This window comes from Bos indicus, chromosome 5 (assembly GCF_029378745.1).
Source record: "Bos indicus isolate NIAB-ARS_2022 breed Sahiwal x Tharparkar chromosome 5, NIAB-ARS_B.indTharparkar_mat_pri_1.0, whole genome shotgun sequence".
Lineage (NCBI taxonomy): Eukaryota > Metazoa > Chordata > Mammalia > Artiodactyla > Bovidae > Bos > Bos indicus.
The window spans coordinates 57,000,251-57,020,291 of NC_091764.1; the positions used below are offsets into that span (position 1 = coordinate 57,000,251).

The 20,041-nt window shown below is 38.4% G+C and overlaps 1 protein-coding gene across 16 annotated transcripts in view; it reads right to left on the reverse strand.

Annotated features, from left to right (window-relative positions):
* Positions 1-19,944, reverse strand: part of RBMS2 (RNA binding motif single stranded interacting protein 2) — a 78,202-nt gene extending 58,258 nt beyond the window's left edge. The window contains exons 1-3 of one of the 16 annotated variants that reach the window (XM_070789478.1): positions 19,643-19,943; positions 3,553-3,620; positions 27-2,800 (exon numbers count right to left, since the gene is read on the reverse strand). The gene's annotated coding sequence lies outside the window, so the exon portion shown is untranslated. Of the gene's footprint in view, positions 1-26 lie in introns of all 16 variants that reach the window. The other 15 variants (XM_070789481.1, XM_070789477.1, XM_070789473.1 and 12 more) reach the window with 15 other exon arrangements.
* Between the last annotated feature and the right edge of the window lie 97 nt (positions 19,945-20,041).

Sequence of the window (20,041 nt, forward strand, 5' to 3'; positions counted from 1 at the left end):
TCCATGAAACTGAAACGATTACTCACCCTATCTGAAGTTTATGCCCAAGCTGAAGTTCACAGAGTTGGGATGTTTGCTTCAAGCTGTCTCTAAACTGCAGAAAAATAAACAAATAACTATTTTAAAAACAGGCTTCACAGAGAAGAAAAATACAAAGATCTTAGGAGGAAAGGAACATTAACTTTAGAGTCAAAAATTTAACACAATTGCAACACTTACCTCTAATATTACTAAAGGAATGTGCTGTAGAAGGTACCTTAACAATAAAATAAACTTGTAGGAAACCAAAAATTTAAAAACACTATCCAGTAATTTACCAATCTAGTCCAAGTATATAGGATGAAAGCCTTCAAATCCCTTCTTAAGGCCCCCTCACTGTCATAGTGGATATTCTAAGAAATAAATTAACCTGTCTGCTTTGCCACAACAAACATTAAGGCCAAACCCTCCCTTAAATGAAGTCCCAGTCTCTATTCTAGTTCTCCTGTCAGCTTTTTGCTATCATAAAGGGACAAAGAGTACCAACATTCTGCAGAGTAAATACATACATACCACACCCCCAATCTCTAACTTTCATTTCTAATAGGACAGGAAGTGCCTGCTAAGCTCAAGGGACACAGGAAGGGTGGGAACAGCCTCGATGTGGGAATTGCAACTGAGACTGGAAGCACAGCAGCCAAATGCAGTCAATAAATCAATAAAGGCATCTCCCACCGATGCCATATTTTTTTAAGTCCCCTTTCTGCCCTCAGAGGTTCTCATTCACTATATGCCAAGTTATCACTGCCATTTAGGTCCTTCTCCCTTAGCCTAACAATATGGCACAAAACCTTAGTCTTTAAGACTTGTTTTATAATGGGGTTTATCTTTCAGTGGTTAAGACTCTGCGTTCCCAATGCAGGGGCCCTGGGTTCAATTCCTGGTCAGGGAACTAATTACTATACAGAGCTGAAGTGAAGTGGGGGTCAAAAAGAGTCGAAAATGACTGAGTGACTAACATTTCACTTCAACTCTATATTAGAGCACAATTCTCATGCTGCAACTAAAAAGATTCTGTGTGCTACAACTAAGACCCAGCAGAGATAAATAAATATAATGAGGTTTTAACAACACTCAACCTAATTTCTTAAAAATCCTAATATTCTCAATGTGTTGTGTTCTCTTACTGCATTCCTTAATGCTCAACGATATCTTAGAATTTAAGATAGTCAAAACCATAAGTTTTAGAGAAAAGCAGACATGCATTCAGATCCTGACACCACTGTTAGTTACTGTTTATGTAACTTTAGGCCAAGTTACTTAACATCTCTGATGCACTCATTTCCAAAACGGAGATAATAGCTCCTTCATTAGCCTTTAGGGTCAAATCTAAGTTCTATTCAGTCCTCTCACCCACAAGCTGAGTGACACTGGGAGAACTACCTCACATGTCTGAACCTCACTTCGCTCATCTGTAAAATACAGTAAATAGTCTCTACTTCCTAAAATTGTAATGAAGTGAAATAAGGCAACGCATATAAAGCCCTTAGGAAGGTATGTGGCACACTTGGTAAACACTTGGTAAAAAGCTAACAGATGTTCAGTTCAGTTCAGTCGCTCAGTCGTGTCTGACTCTTTGCGACCCCATGAATCGCAACACGCCAGGCCTCCCTGTCCATCACCAACTCCCAGAGCTCACTGAGACTCACGTCCATCGAGTCAGTGATGCCATCCAGCCATCTCATCCTCTGTCGTCCCCCTCTCCTCCTGCCCCCAATCCCTCCCAGCATCAGAGTCTTTTCCAATGAGTCAACTCTTCGCATGAGGTGGCCAAAGTACTGGAGTTTCAGCTTTAGCATCATTCCCTCCAAAGAAATCCCAGGGCTGATCTCCTTCAGAATGGACTGGTTGGATCTCCTTGCAGTCCAAGGGACTCTCAAGAGTCTTCTCCAACACCACAGTTCAAAAGCATCAATTCTTCAGCTCTCAGCCTTCTTCACAGTCCAACTCTCACATCCATACATGACCACAGGAAAAACCATAGCCTTTAGACGAACCTTTGTTGGCAAAGTAATGTCTCTGCTTTTGAATATGGTATCTAGGTTGGTCATAACTTTCCTTCCAAGAAGTAAGCGTCTTTTCATTTCATGGCTGCACTCACCATCTGCAGTGATCTTGGAGCCCAGAAAAATAAAGTCTGACACTGTTTCCACTGTTTCCCCATCTATTTCCCATGAAGTGATGGGACCGGATGCCATGATCTTCGTTTTCTGAATGTTGAGCTTTAAGCCAACTTTTTCACTCTCCACTTTCACTTTCATCAAGAGGCTTTTGAGTTCCTCCTCACTTTCTGCCATAAGGATGGTGTCATCTGCATATCTGAGGTTATTGCTATTTCTCCCGGCAATCTTGATTCCAGCTTGTGTTTCTTCCAGTCCAGCGTTTCTCACGATGTACTCTGCATATAAGTTAAATAAGCAGGGTGACAATATACAGCCTTGACGTACTCCTTTTCCTATTTGGATGTTAGCTCCATTTAGATTAATTGCTCTGTCTCCCAGTGTGTATCCCTCTGGGTATTATATAACCCAGATTTTATGATCTGTGTGAACATTTCCAAAAACTAGTAGTTTAGTTACATTCAAAAGATCATACTAGGACTAGATAGGTTGAACTATATAAGTGGAAATACTGAATAAGAAATTTCAGGAATTATCCAACCCAATTTCTTTTCTCTATCTTCCAGAAGCAAACGATCTGATTGTTTGAAAATTCTTTTCATAACTCCAGTCTCCTGAAATTGGTGGAATATCTCTTATCTCTAGGGAAAAAAAAAAGGAAACAAAATAATACAGAATCAAAGCACATTAGACAAGACATCCCAGCTCCCATTTCTCTAGAGTCCTGCTACTTTAAGAAACTGAAATAGATTTTTAAAAAAGGTAGATCTTCATATACCCTAAAATTTAACACGTTTTTGCCATTCTAAAAGTAGATAAAGAAGGATCCAATTAAATAAATTCTATTATTTATATATATGTTTTTATTTGTTAGGCTGTGTTGGGTCTTAGTTGCCGCTCACAGGATTTTTTGCTGTGGCCCATGGAATCGCTAGTTGTGGCTCAAGACCTTAGTTGCTCACAGCATGTGGGATCTAGTTCCCAGGCAGGGATGGAACCCAGGCCCCTGCATTGAGGCTGCAGAGTCTTAGCCACTGGACTACCAGGGAAGTCCCTGGTAAGTATATTTTTAAAGCAAGTAGGGACTCCCCTGGTGGTCCAGTGGCTAAGACTTTGTGCTCCCAACGCAGGGGGCCTGGGTTTGATCCCTGGCCAGGGAACTAGAATCCACACACTGCCAACTAAGACCCAGTGCAGCTAAATAAATAAATAAATAAATATTTTAAAAATAAATAAAGGAAGTTATAGAATCTTATGGAAGCGATAGTGAAGGTGATGGAGTTCTGTGATTAGATTCAGAAAGTGTATGAGAAGAGGAAGAATCCTATTTCTTCCAGTGTGTTTACTTTGATACCCAACCCCCTCATCTGCTTTGCCGATTATGACTGCTTACATTTTTCTAGATTTAGTCAAAGCTTCTCAAATTCTTGGTTCTTTTGGGCCCAGCACCCAGGAGTTTTTCTGAGGGGGAAAAAGTAAAATAGTTATTTGGAACATCTCTTAGAAACAGATATCTATACCTCAGATTCTATATAGACTAGTATGTGATTTCTCCAGAAAAACTGTAATAGGGAAGAACAAATCTGACTCCATATTGGATCTGTTTTCTTTACTTTAACCTTTGTATTCTATTGCTTTTGCTACAAGTTAAGAATACTGCCTATAGCCTGAAATATAAAGAACAGCCCGTTTTCAAGGTTCTGACTTTTAAGGTGTAACACTTTTCCATTCATGTAACATTTATCATGTTGGAGGTACACAGAAACAATATAACCTGACCTACATGGACAGATGCAAGAACAAAGGATTCTGACCCCAAGAAGTTTGTAACAACCAACCACACCCCCTCTCCCCTTTTAGTATAAAAGAAGCCTGAATTCTAACTTGGGTAAGATGGTTCTTTGGGACAATAGTCCACCATCTTCTCAGTCTGCTGGCTTTCCAAATGAAGTCACTATTCCCTGCCTCAACAACTTGTCTCTCGATTTATTGGCCTGTTCTGTAACAAGCAGTACAAGCATGAACTCAGTAACAAAACAACAGTTTTAAGTGTCTCAGGTAGAGAAGTCAGAGGTCTTGGGACTTCTCTGGTGGTCTGCACTGCCACTGCAGGGGCATGGGTTTTATCCTGGGTGGGGAACTAAAAAAAAATCCTCTGTGGTTTATCTTTCCTCTCACTGATTAACTTCTGCGACCAAAAGTCTAAGTAATGACAAAAGACCCAAAAGTTCAATTTATTTAATGGTAAAGAGATGAATAATGCCTCAAGAAGGGGGGAAAAAAAAAGTTTAGCACATCAGCTTACTCAAGCAGAAATATTTAACGATCTGCATCAAACAACTAGAAAAACTTAGCCCTGTTCCCTTCAGATGTAGGATGGAATGACAAAATGACAAAATTGGTCTAAAGCTAGAAATTGAGAAAGTTTGCCCTTTCAACTCCTTGACATAACTCATAGAAAAGAGAGGGAAAAGACAGGTAACTCTGAAGAATTATTTAATTAATCATACCCTGGATATCAGTGCTAATAGTATATTCTCCTCTTCCATAAGAAGATACTTCTGGCCAAAACTTATTACAAAGAAAACCCTAACAAAACTTTCAAGTAATTCTTCCTTTGCCAGACACTAAAGAAATACAGCAATCAAATCATCTTAGCATCCAGGGACCAGAAAATTAGCATAATGTAGAAAGAAAAGATTAGACTGGATTCTATGCACACCCAGAATGGACTGCATTGATAGGCAATATTATAGTCTCCAAATGCACGTTTCCTTCACACTTGAGACATTAATTTTGTTTAGCTTCAGCTATCCCTAAAATAGGACTGATGCTAAAGCTGAAACTCCAATACTTTGGCCACCTCATGTGAAGAGTTGACTCATTGGAAAAGACTCTGATGCTGGGAGGGATTGGGGGCAGGAGGAGAAGGGGACGACAGAGGATGAGATGGCTGGATGGCATCACTGACTCAATGGACGTGAATTTGAGTGAACTTCGGGAGTTGGTGATGGACAGGGAGGCCTGGCATGCTGCGATTCGTGGGGTCGCAAAGAGTCAGACTCGACTAAGCGACTGAACTGAACTGATCCCTAAAATAAATAACTCAGATAATCACAATAAAAGCCCACAAATGAATTCAACAATTAGACTGAACCAAATGAAATGGCTGGTTATGTAGGTTAAACACAGAATCTTTTCAAATAGTCAAATACTGGTAATTTCATGTGATTAAATCCTACATTGCAAAAAGTGTGAGGCAGTGAGGATGATAATGAGTTATAACACTGGTGAATTGGATACCTCCTTTCCTTTGTCCTGTCTCATTTTCAGATTAAAAAAAAAAACAAAAACCCAGAGAGGTAAACTCACTTCCATAAGGTCCTGGGAGTCAAATAATATCTGACACCGGAATCCAGACTTTCTGTCATAATTCAGCATTGTTCTTGTATCACTGTGATTTGATTGTGTGATTTAAAATTCTTATAAATATATATTTAGGGGTCATAAATAATAAAGGAATAATCCTAAGATTCCAAAGGTGAAAGTTCAACTGTTTTCCTGAAATCAACTCTATCTCAAGTAGCAGAGATATCTAACATTTCAGTCTGTTCCTAAATTGCACAATGGAGGATATTTCTAGGGATAAACCTATAATACAAACAAGAAGATTTATGGAAAACTACAGTTGTTGGGAAGTACTGCTAATTAAGTATTTAAGATTCTACCTGAGGTTTGATTCATTATATATTTAGAAGGTAATTTGCTTGAATTCTGCTTTCCTCTCAGGGATAATTTGTACCATAACCTGAAACTCTCAGATGAAACACAAGAAGATTTGAATATAAGAAGTGGCTTCTAAAACATCAATATACATTATTTATGAGGTTACTAGTCACCAGTAGGTTTTGCCAGAATCACAGACTTGATGAGGACAGGGACTGTGACTATTTTGTGTACCCTATTATATCCCCAGTATTTAACAGCATCTGGCTAAACTAACATTTAAAAATATTTGTCAGCAGTGACAACCTCCCCATGAGAGCTTGCTTCTTGAAAAGGATCTCCTTCATCCCTTTCTAGAAGAAGAGGAGAAAGGAAACTCCAGCTAGAGCGGAACCCTAATTTCTACTTAGTGGATGTAAAACGCCCAGATGCTCTAAGATCAACACTCTCTGTAGTCATGCACAAATGCTAGGTTTGTGCTCTACCGTCCTCTGGCAGTCGCAGGAGAAAAAGCAAGGCTTACAGAAACATGCTCCTTTAGACAGAAGCAGCAGTAAAAACACCCTGGGACTTTCCTGGTGGGTGCAGTGGTTAAGAAACCACCCGCCAATGTAGGGAACACAGGTTCGATGCCTGGTCCGGGAAGATCCAACATGCCACGTAACAACTAAGCCAGTGCACCACAACTCCTGAGACTGCTCGAGAGCTCAAGAGCCGCAATTCCTGAAGCCGGCTCACCCTGGAGCCCACGCTCTTCAAAAAGAGAAGCCCTCATACTCAGCTAGAGTAACCTTGCTCACAGCAACTAGAGAAAGGCCTCTCGTGAAGCAATGGAGACTCAGCACAGCCAAAAATAAAAAACTAATTAACTTGAAAAAATAAAAGCACCCTAAATCAGGATGAACTAGAAACCACTTCAACACACACATTTTGGATACACATGTGAAAACACACACACCACTTAAAAAAATATATTTGGTTAATGAACAAATGGAATAAACTTCAACACTAAATTTACATCTGAAAAAATATTAAAAATACTGAATATAGTGTTGATAGTGATGGAATGGCACATTAGGACATGTAGGAGCTTTTTCCTTTACATTTACAATGCATATGATTTTCCTTTTGTGGGTTGTTTTTTTTTTTTTTTTGTCATTAGGAGATCAGAAAGCTAGAATTTACCTGCGTCTCTCATCTGTGTATTAGATATAACTATACCATCATCACATATAAGACACCACCCAAAAGGCCCACTATAAATTTGTATTCCTACAGCATTTTGTACACAATTTTGTAGGCTTTTAACTCTTACTTACTGCCCCAACTCTTGTACCTACATAGTGACTTTCTAGGAAGCAGACACCAACTTTTATTCATCCTTTTATCTTTAACACCTAAATTTAACTTACACTCAAGAATACCAGCTGGAAGAATACAATTTTCAATTCAAGTGTCTCCAGTGTGAAAGTGAAGCTCAATGAACATTAAGAGAACACTGCCACCTCCTGGGTAATATAGGTCGTGCATTCTTTAGCAAATACCAGGAAGAGAAAGCACAGAATTTGTATATAGGTAGATCAGAAATTCGAAATTTAAACCCAGCTCTATCATTTGCTGTGTTAAACTGGAAAATCTCAATCAGTTTTCCCTTCTACAAAATGAGCATAGCACCTGTCCTATTTCTCAGGAATAATCATGACAGTCAAATTATAATGACTGTAAAAGTACTTTGTTGGTTATAAAATGTTTTCCAAGTATGAGACCATAGTTGATTATTTACTCTGCCGTGTTGAGGATAATAAATCCATCTTTTTTTAATTGAATATTTCATTAACATAATAGTTGTTTTAACAAATCCATCTTACTTCTTACCACAAATCTAACTAAATAATCTGCAGGTTGAGGATCAGAGCCAACTCATTAAATTTTAGATGTCTAATGGCAAATTTCTTTATATGTTAATGTAGACTGTCATTAACTTATTAAAATGTGTTGTTGAGCATAAAATTAAAATTACTTGGCGACACCACTTCTCACCCACCAGACTGGCAAAAATCCAAAAGCTTGACAAAAGACTGGTGGAGAGAGTGTGGTAAACAGGCTATCATATATTGTGTGTGGAAATGCAAAATAGCATATCTCCTTTTGCACTATTAAGCAAAAGGACATATACTTTTACCCTCTGTCAACTTAAAAATTGAGTAATATTTTATTTGGAGGGAATTTGTAGGACGTCAAGCCCAGGAGACAGCCATTTCAAGTGACTGACAGAACTGCTCAGAGGCGGCGGAGGAAGGAGTCAGGGTTACACAGAAGTTTGCAATAAGGGGCAAGTAGTCTGAATATCAAAAGATTATTGTTAATTAAGAAAAACTAGGTTAAAGAATTTATTAACTTGAATTTATTAATTCAAGTTAAGGACTTTATTGCTTATTTTAGGGAAGATGCAGGAGTCTGGGCTTGCTGAAGTAATTTCTTTCATATGCATCTCAGCTATTTGGGGCCAGTATTCCAAGTATTTCACCTCTTTGAAAAGGCAACATCAAAATCATAAAATTGACATGTGTTATGAACCATATCTAAAACTAAGTATAATAGAAATTTTATTTCAGGAGAATTAATGTTTAGGAAATCTATTACGTGAATCTTCTATAAATTACTGTTTCTAATTTTCGGTCATACTCTTAATGATTGCAGCAAGCTAGTCCTAAGATATACATCAAACCTAGTATGCATTAAAAGTCCTGTAAGGTCCTAGGTAATTTTCATTTAATTATTCATTAAAGAAACACTTACTCTATCATAAACAGTGTGAAGCTCTTGCTGTTGTTGTTGTTTTGAAATTATTAATTAATTTTGGGCCACACCCTGAGGCATGTGGAACTTCCCCAACCAGGGATCAAACCCACATTCCCTGCACTGGAAAGGGTCTTAAAAACCGGACCACCAGAGAAGTCCACAAGTGTGAAGCTTTTTTTTTACTGTTAAGATCTGTCAACCATAAAAAAAAAAAAACTACTGGGGTTGTGTCAAAGGATTCGAGAGTCAACTTTGAGGGGACTCCCACTATCCAGAGATGGGATATTTGAGCATCAGAAATAAAAATTGCAAAGAATGTAAACATATTTTAGTTGTTCAAATTCATAGTAATTTTTAAAACTGACTGATCACCTTTGATATTATGGAACCAACTTATTATTCTATAAATTGGCAAGTAAAGAGAAACAAATCAAATATACAGCCTACCTTTTCTATATGAACTGTATCCGTGAATGACTAAATACTTGATGAAGCAAAGTCCTTATTTATACAAGAATTCAAAATAATAAATAAGGAATGATAGAACAAACCCTAGTGAAACAGTTGGTCTGGGCAATGATTATCAAAGGATATGAAAAAATCATTAAATTAAAAACTGATTGGGATCATAAGGAAAAAACTATATACAAATATTCCTTATGAATGCAGATATAAAAAAACCTCAATGAAATATTAGCAAACTGAATTCAGAAACATATAAAAAAAAGGTTTAAACACCATGACCAACTGCAGTTAGTTCCAGGAACCCAAGGCTGGTTAAATATCTAAAAATCAAGTAATGTAATATGACATATTAATAGAATAATGGAAAATCCCCATGAACTTCCAGATGTTCAAGCTGGATTTGGAAAAGGCAGAGGAACCAGATATCAAAAATCCACTGGATCATGAAAAAAGCAACAGAGCTCCAGAAAAACATCTACTTTTCCTTTACTGACTACACCAAAGCCTTTTACTGTGTGGATCACAACAAACTGTGGAAAATTCTTCAGTTCAGTTCAGTTGCTCAGTCATGTCTGACTCTTTGCGACCCCATGGACTGCAGCACCCCAGGCCTCCCAACCATTGCCAACTCTCAGAGCTTACTCAAAATCATGTCCATTGAGTCCGACATGCCATCCAGCCATCTCGTCATCTGTCGTCCCCTTCTCCCCCTGCCTTCAATCTCTCCCAGCATCAGGGTCTTTTCCAATGAGTCAGTTCTTTGTTGAGTGTATAGAACTTCTCCATCTTTGGCTTCAAAGAATATAATCAATCTGATTTCGGTATTGATCATCTGGTGATGTCCACGTGTAGAGTATTCTCTTGTGTTTTTGGAAGAGGGTGTTTGCTATGACCCAGTGTGTTCTCTTGGCAAAACTCTATTAGTCTTTGCCCTGCTTCACTCCGTACTCCAAGCCCAAATTTGCCTGTTACTCCAGGTATTTCTTGACTTCCTACTTTTGCATTCCAGTCCCCTATAATAAAAAGGACATCTTTTTTGGATGTTAGTTCTAGAAGGTCTTGTAGGTCTTCATAGAACCATTCACCTTCAGCTTCGTCAGTATTACTGGTTGGGGCATAGACTTGGAATACTGTGATATTGAATGGTTTGCCTTTGAAACAAACAGAGATCATTCTGTTGTTTTTGAGATTGCATCCAAGTACCGCATTTTGCACTCTTTTGTTGACTATGATGGCTACTCCATTTCAAGAGATGGGAATACCAGATCACCTGACGTGCCTCCTGAGACATCTGTATGCAGGTCAGGAAGCAATAGTTAGAACTGGACACAGAACAACAGACTGGTTCCAAATCGGGAAAAGAGTACGTCAAGGCTGTGTATTGTCACCCTGCTTATTTAACTTATACGCAGAGTACATCATGAGAAAGGCTGGGCTGGTTGAAGCACAAGCTGGAATCAAGATTGCTGGGAAAAAATATCAATAACCTCAGATACGCAGATGACATCATCCTTATGGAAGGCAGTGAAGAGGAACTAAAGAGCCTCTTGACGGAAATGAAAGAAGAAAAGAGTGAAAAAGTTGGCTTAAAGCTCAACATTCAGAAAACTAAGATCATGGCATCAAGTCCCATCACTTCATGGCAAATAGATGGCGAAACAGCAGCAAGAGTGACAGACTTTATTTTTTGGGGCTCCAAAATCACTGCAGATAGTGACTGCAGCCATGAAATTAAAAGATGCTTGCTCCTTGGAAGAAAGGCTATGACCAACCTAGACAGCATATTAAAAAGCAGAGACATTATTTTGCCAACAAAGGTCCATCCAGTCAAAGCTATGGTTTTTCCAGTAGTCATGTGTGGATGTGAGAGCTGGACTAAAGAAAGCTGAGTGCCGAAGAACTGATGCTTTTGAACTGTGGTGTTGAAGAAGACTCTTGAGAGAACCTTGGACTTCAAGGAGATCAAACCAGTCCATCCTAAAGTAAATAAGTCCTGAATATTCATTGGAAAGATCAATGCTGAAGCCAAAACTACAATACTCTGGCCACTCGATGGGAAGAACCAACTCATTGGAAAAGACCCTGATGCTGGCAAAGATTGAAAGCAGGAGAAGGGGACGTTAGAGGATGAGATGGTTGGATGGCATCACCGACTCAATGGACATGAGTTTGAGTAACCTCTGGGAGTTGGTGATGGACAGGAAATCCTGGTGTGCTGCAGTCCGTGGGGTTGCAAAGAGTGGGACACGACTGAGTGACTGAACTGAAATCCCCACGATCATCTCTGTAAACGCAGAAATAACATTTGACAATATCCAATACTCATTCATGATATAACTAATTCATGATCTCCTAATAATAGAAATTTTCATTTTAATAGACAAAGAATAAATACAAAAACCCTACAGCTAACTTCACGTATGCATGCATGCTAAGTCACTTCAGTGTGTCTGACTATGTGTGACCCTATGGACTGTAGCCCACCACGCTCCTCTGTCTATGGATTCTCCAGGCAAGAATACAGGAGTGTGTTGCCATGACCTCCTCAGCTAACTTCAACTTAATGCTAAAAAACTGAATGCATTCTCCCTAAAATCAGGAACAAGGCAAAGGTGACTGCTCTCACCATTTCTGTTCAACACTATGCTGGAAGTTCTAGACAATGCCTTAAGAAAAAGCAAGCAAACAACAACAACAAAACCAAATAGCTTAAAGGCATCCAGATTGGAATGGAAGAAATAAAGCTATCCTTATTCATAAACACAATTGTCTGTGCAGAAAATCCTAAGGAACCTACAATAAAACTGCTAGAATTAATAAATGAGTCCAGTGAGGTCACAGAATACAAGATCAATATACAAAAATCAACTATATTCCTACACACTAGCAATAAACAGACTCAAATGAAATTAAGAAAATTCTATTCATAATAACATCAAAAGGAATTAAATGGAAATAAATTTAATCAAACAAATGTAAAATTTATACACTGAAAAGTATAAAACATTGCTGAGAAAAATTAAAGAAGTAATTGTTAAGATGATAATTTCTACTAAATTAATATATAGTTTCAATGTCAAAATCCTAGTAGGCTTCTTTGCAGAAGTTGATAAGCTGGTGAAGCTGCAAAGGACCTAGGATAACCAAAATAATTTTGAAAAAGAAAGAAGTTTAAAGATTTACACTGAATTCAAAACTTACGAGAAAGTTAAAATACTCAAGAGAATGTGGTATTGTTATAAGGATAGGAATGTAGATCAATGGAACAGAATTGAGAGACCAGAAGGAAACCCTTATATTAGTGGTCAACTAATTCTCAAAAAAGGTTTCCACAAACAGTGCTGGAATAATCGGATATCCACATGCAAAAAGAAAACTGAGATCCTTAAATCACACTATTCACAAATATTAATTCGAAATGGATCAGAATTAAATGAAAAAGCTAAAACTATAGTCTCCTAGAAGAAAACAGGAGAACATCTTCATGACTCTGGACTAAAATTCTCAGACACAACACCAAAAGCACATGGCATAAAAGAAAAATATGATAAATTGGACTTCATTAAAATTTTAAACTTTTGACTTTAAAAAGATACTATTTTAAAAATGAAAAAAAAAAAAAAAACAAGTCACTAGCTGCAAGAAAATATTGCAAATCACATATCTGATAAAAGACTTGTGTCTAGAATATACAAAGAACTCTTAAAACTGAATAATAAGACAACAATCCAATTTTTAAATGTACAAAAGACTAGTGGTGCCCAAAGACATTTCATCAAAGACATCTAAAAGACTAACAAGTACATAAAAAATCAGAATCATTGGCTTTTAGGGATATGCAAATTAAAACCACAATGAGAAACTACCATATGCCCATTAGAATGGCTCAGGACTAAAGAATCCGCCTGCAATGCAGGAGACGCAGGTTCGATCCCTGGGTTGGGAAGATCCCTTGGAGAACAAAACGGCAACCCAGTCCTGTATTTCTTGCCTGAAAAATCCCAAGGACAGAGGAGCCTGGTGGCTACAGTCCATGGGGTTGCAAACAGCTGGACAAGATTTAGCGACTAAACAACAACAATCAAAAAGACATTAAGTGCTGATGAGGATGTAGAGAAATCAAAGCTCTCATACACTGGTTGTGGGAATGTAAAATGGTACAGCCACTTTAGAAAACTGGCAATTTTCTTTAAAAGTTAATCGCATTATTACCATATAGCTTTATAAAAGTTTTGATATCCGGTGGAGAAGTCCAGACACTTCTTCACTCTTTTTCAGAATTATCTTGGCTTCTCTCTTTTGTTTTCTACTAAGATTTTAGGATTCATGAAAATTCTGTGCAAAACCCTGTTGAGATTTTGATTGGAATTGTGTTAAGATTATGTTACTTTGGGGACAGCCTCCATCTTTTTGATTCTGTTTCCCTCCATTTAACACTCTATGTGTTCCATTACTCGCTCAGTCATGTTCTACTCTTTGCAACCCCATGGACTGTAGCCCGCCAGGCTCCTCTGTCCATGGAATTCTCCAAGCAAGAATACTATAGTGAGTAGCCATTCCCTTCTCCAGGGGATTTCCCCAACCCAGGACTCGAACGCAGGTCTCCTGCATTGCAGGCAGATTCTTTACTATCTGAGCCACCAGGAAAGCCTCTTTAGTTGTCTATTACCACGTAAGATATTACTGTAAACTTAGTGGTATATAACAACACATATTTATTATCTCACAGTTTCTATGTGTCAGTTGTCTGGGCATGGCTTAGCTAAGCTACAATCAGTGTTGGCCAGGGCTGAGTTCTCATCTGAGGCTCAAAGCAGGAAGGATCCACTCTGTCACATGATACTTGGCAACATTCAGTTCCTTCCAGGCTTTTGGATGAGGGCCTCACTTTCTTGCTAGGTGTTGGCTGAGAGCTGCCTTCAGTTTCTTAGCATGTGGCTTTCTCCTTAGGACAGCTCACATGGCAGCTTGCTTCTTGAAAGCCAACAGGGAAAGTAACGATTGCTGTATTCTGTTTATTAGGAGCAAACCAGAGGTCCCATTCATACTTAAGGGGAAAGGTATACACAGGCATGAAAATCAGGAGGTAGGTATCATGGGAGCCAGCTTAATATATATAGTATACCTTTCCATTAACTAATTTCTCCCTAAAATTCTTTTATTAGGTTTATTAATTCTATATTAAGTTTATTTATATGTACTTCTCAGCGTGTAACACCATCATAAAAAATAGACATAATTATTACTTCAACATAGCAATGCTACTGATTTCTGGATACTGATCTTTTTATCTAGCAACTTGCTGACCTCTTATTAGTCCCAATAATTTACCTGTTACTTGGATTTTCCTTATAAATATTATTTGTGAATAATGACAATTTTGCTTTCTCATAATCTTTATACCATTTATTTTTCTTGTTTTACTGGACAATAATAAGACTTTCAATAAAATATTTAACAGAAGTAGTAAACCCAGGCCTGTTCCCTGATAAACCTTTTGTCAGGTTTATCAGGATATTCCTTTCCTTGCCTAGTAGACTAAGAACTTTCAAGATGAACAGATATTTAATTTTACCAAATATTTCTTCTGCAATGATCTGGAGGATCAAATAGATTTTCTATCTTAATCTACTGATTTGATAATTATGCACATTTGCTAGTATTAAACCATTCTAGCATTACTGGGATAAAAATTTCTTGATTACAAAAATGTATGATTTTTGCATCTATGTCTTTAAAAGTAGTTTTCCTAAACTGTTCTTGTCTGGTTTGGGTTTTAAAGTATATGGTAATTTAACAAAGCAGGTTGTAAAGTTTTTCTTCCTTTTCTCTTTTGTGGAACAAAGCAAATTAAGATTGGGATTATCTGTCCTCTGAAAGTTTCACAGCACTCCCACATAAACTGTCTATATATTTTTTCTGTATAAAATGTTTAAACTGCAAACTTCTCATCTCAACATGCTCTTAGATATTTCCCAACACTCCAGAAGATTCTAGTTAGTGCCTTCCCTTAGCTCTACAATAGCTGTTCTAAGTACTTACCGGTCAAGCTTTCTACCTCACTTCTTCCTATAATCTCAGCATATAATATTTACCTCCTATCTGCAACCTTTTCATCTCTACTGCCTTTCCTCCTCTGCATACTGAGATGATAGTTTTCTTAAAAAGACAAAACGAAAATACAAATATTCAAAACAAACAAAAGCCCCTTCCCTGAACTGTACATTCTTCTCTAGCTATTCTTATTCTTATTTTCCCCACAATTAAGAGCTCGCTACATTTGCTAAGTGTCCACATCTCTCATGAGAAAACATTCTCTTCACCCCCCCTTTTTTTTTTTACTATACTTTAATTTATGCTAGATTTGGGAAACCAGCAGTGGGTTCTATAAAAACAAAACACAATCAGATTTGCATTTCTCAAAGGTCACTTGTGGCTATGCTGTAAAGAACAGATTGGAAGTGAGTGAAACTGATGGGAGGGAGACCAAAATTAAGAAACTTAACTAGAATAGTGGCAATGGGAATGGGGAGAAGTAACAGTTTTGAGACCTATTATGGAGAAGGAAATGGCAACCCATTCCAGTATTCTTACCTGGAGAATTTCACAGACAGAGGAGCCTGCCAGGCTACACAGTCCACGAGGTCACAAAGAGTCCGACACGACTAAGCGACTAACACATACACACACACAGAGGATCTGAAGGATGAGGAAATCAAAGATTACATATTTATTGATGAATAATAAGTCATTGAGTAGAAGATACAAATGGAGCAATCTGACTACATAAAGATTAAAAATTCCCATATGGGAAACTACAAATGGAAAACCAAAAGTCAAATGATTTGGGAGGTAGAGGGATGTATGGAACTCATTTCACAAAAGGCTAAACACCAAAACTCTAATAATCAACAAAAACATGGAAAAACATGTAATTCATAAAAAAGGAAACACAAAATGCTCTTAAACACATAAAAAGATGCTCAACCTCATTTGTAATTTTTAAAAAGTAAAATAAAAACAACACTGAGATACCATTTTACACCTATTGGAAAGAAACATTTTTTTTTTAAGTGATAATGAACTGAAGTAAAAGTGGAAAAACAAGTACTCTCCTGATTACTGGTGAGACTGTGTTACCAATATGGAAGGCAACAGGGCAACATCTATCAAAATTGCAAATGTATATACCTTTTGACTCAGCAATTCTACCTCTAGGATTTAACTCAGTTATATTTGCAAACCTGCAAAATAAAAAGGTATTCATTCGTATTCACTGCAGCACTGTAATAGCTACTGCTGCTGCTGCTGCTAAGTCGCTTCAGTCGTGTCCCACTCTGTGCGACCCCATAGACGGAAGCCCACCAGGCTCCCCCGTCCCTGGGATTCTCCAGGCAAGAACACTGGAGTAGGTTGCCATTTCCTTCTCCAATGCATGAAAGTGAAAAGTGAAAGTGAAGTCGCTCAGTAGCGTCCAACTCTTAGCGACCCCATGGACTGCAGCCTACCAGGCTTCACCATCCATAGGATTTTTCCAGGCAAGAGAACTAGAGTGGGGTGCCATTGCCTTCTCCCTGTAATAGCTAACGTAACCATAAAACATATTGTTTCGTCCCAATCAGGACCCTTTAAAAAAACGAGGGCACTGTTAATATTTAAACTGGGACAAATGGCATAGATGAGACTGTCCCAAACAAACCAGGAAATGAAGTCCTTCTAATAATAATAGAAAAGGGAAAACACAAAAATTCACCAATAAGGGACTTTCAAAATAATAATGATATATCTAGACAATGGAATACTACATAGCCATAAAAGAGAGCACAGTATATACTGATTTGGAAGGTTCTCCAAGATGTACAGTAAAAAAGATACATAATCATTTTCAATTCATTCCATGAATATGTCAGAGTTCCCAGTACTTGTATTTTATCCAGTAAAAGACAATATTATGTTACAAATGGAGAAACTAAGTCAGGAAGGGATGTACACCAATAGCAACATTAGCAGCCATGAAATTAAAAGATGTTTGCTCCTTGGAAGAAACGCTATGACCAACCTAGACAGCATATTAAAAAGCAGAGACATTACTTTGCCAACAAAGATCCGTCCAGTCAAAGCTATGGTTCTTCCAGTAGTCATGTATGGATGTGAGAGTTGGACTATAAAGAAAGTTGAGTGCCAAATAACTGATGCTTTTTAACTGTCGTGTTGGAGAAGACCCTTGGGAGTCCCCTGGATGCAAGGAGATCAAACCAGTCAATCCTATAGGAAATCAGTCCTGAATATTCATTGGAAGGACTGATGTGGAAGCTGAAACTCCAATCCTTGGTCACCTCATGCAAAGAACTGACTCATTGGAAAAGACCCTGATGCTGGGAAAAATTGAAGCGGGAGGAGAAGGGGACGACAGAGAATGAGATGGTTGGATGGCATCACCGACTGGATGGACATGAATTTGAGTAAGCTCCAGGAGTTGGTGATGGACAGGGAAGACTTGGGTGCTGCAGTCCATGGGGTCGAAAAGAGTCAGACACAACCGAGCGACTGAACTGAACGCAACATTAGCAAAACAAACACTAATGATAAAATAACTTATATGAAATAATCTTTCACTTGGACTGAGATTCTAACTACAGTCTAAGAGTAGAACAAATGTGAGCCTCTAAATCATAACAAATAAACATCCTCCAAACATAAGCATCAAGTTTCTAATTTTGTACCACAGAAGATGCAGCTTTTCTGATTTTAAAAACTCGAAATCCTCCTCCATATACCACAAAACTTTAGCACAACCAGAGACTGACCTAAAAATCTACTATTAGAGATAGCTGAAAGAGTTTTCCTTCACTTGTGAAAAGTCAGATCTAGCTGGCCATGTCACAGTTGGCGAGTACTTCTGCAAAGATTCAACTAGATAGGACCTTTTCCAATCAGAAACAGAAAAAGAACTTGACACTGCTAAACTCTAACCACCTAGGATGACAAACTTGTATCTTCTTAAATGCTGTAGGCTTCTCAAGTCACCGGTCATCCTCATGCAAAAGCAGCTATGCTATAATGGAAGAATCAGTCCAAAAGTCAAACAACTCTATGCAGAGTCCAAAGTCTCTATGAAAAGAACCTCCCCTTCTACCCATAGATTTTTTTCACTGCCCAACCAGTTCCCACTATCTGAGAGAACTGGGGGAAAAGAGAGTGAGGAACTTATTACTGATTATAATTAAAGCTAATTCAAAAGAGCAGGGGCTAGGAAATAAGAAGCAGCCAATACCTTCTGGGTAATGCTTAGAAATGCCCTGATACATGTCATCTGTTTCTTGACAGCTCAAAAAGCTTCAGAGAAATAACATTCCTGTGAAATAAGGATACGATTAGCCTACTACATTTGGAAAAATCAATGCTGGCTCAAGTTTACACCAAGTATTAAGTCCCAGAACTTTCTTAAAGAATCAATAGGCAACACTGTAAAGCAATTATCCTCCAATTAAAAATAATAATAAAAAAAGAAGTAATGGGCAAATCCATTAATAAGGCAGCCAGGGTATGCTGGAGTCCCTGAATTAGAGTCCTACCTACAGGAGAAGGGATAGGGCAGTTAAGGGATGACTACAGCAGAGAAAAACAAACCAAAACAAAAGAAAGGTCACTCTACTTGGTTTTAAACTAAATAACATTCCAACCTTAACCAAGCCAAAGGAGAACTGCCTTTCCACAGAACATACCAGTGTATGGTTTTGATATTTCTTTTCCCACAGTTATCCTTGTTGCTCATTTTAATCCAAAAACAAAAAGGAAAGCTAGTGACATTCTGTGATACAGTAAGCCTCTAGCCAACTCTTAGTATTGTATCATACTGTCCCCACACAAATCTTCCTTCAGGAAAGAGGTCATTTCCTGGGATAATTCAATGGTTAATTTTGGTAAGGGCTGCATGGTGGAGAGGGCCTTGAGGTCAGAGACTGGAACCTATTAGAGGGGTTATCTGAGTCAAAGAAAATCTTAATTTCTGAGTCTTAGTTTCCTCATCTTCAAAATGGGACTAGTAACAGCTATTCTTTAGGTCTCTGGTAAGAAGGAGGGAGACTATATAAAGCGGTTGACACACCATAAGTTATTATTTCCATGAGCTTCTACTAAACGCTGTGAAGATACAGGCGAATGCTCTTCTTGTTGCAAATGATAAAATTTCTGAATGTGCTTAGTTTTCAAAATCCTTTTTGTACATCTTTTCTAACCGTGAGGAATACAGAGGCAAGCAATTAAAAAATAAGATAAAATTTCAGGAGCACCTAACGATTTATAAAATGTTTAAGGGCTCAGAATTAAGGACACCTAAGTCTTAAACGGCCACTAAGTAGTAGAAACAAAACGAAAACCCAGGCACCCTAGCAACCTAGGGTGACCTTTCCTCCACCCACGGATCTCACTTAAGTGCTGCAGGCTGTTTCCAGCCGGGGTAATTTCCGGCCGTCTGACTCCTCACTCACCAACACCACGTGCTGGAGACTCGGCGTTCCGCCTCGATGCCGTACTACGAGGGAGGGTACTGAGGGCTGGTTCTGGCCTTCGAATGTCGAAGGTCACCTAAGAGGCCTCTTGAACATGGCTCACTCTTATCCGAGTGAAAAGGGGTACCGCTCTCCTCTCTCTCCGAGGCTTCCATCGTTCTGACCGCCACCGCGTCCTTGGCCCTCGCCACTGCCCCAACTTTAGCTTTCCCGCCCTCAGCGCCTTCATGTACCGCTAGCCGCAGCGGGCCAGAGCGCAGAGGAATCGGTCCGCTTTTATGGACGGCCCACCGCCTTGCTTTCATTGGATAGCCTCATCTTATCTCCGCCCCCAAGTTTTTTTTTTTTTTTAACTTTCTCAATGATTGGACCTGGGCG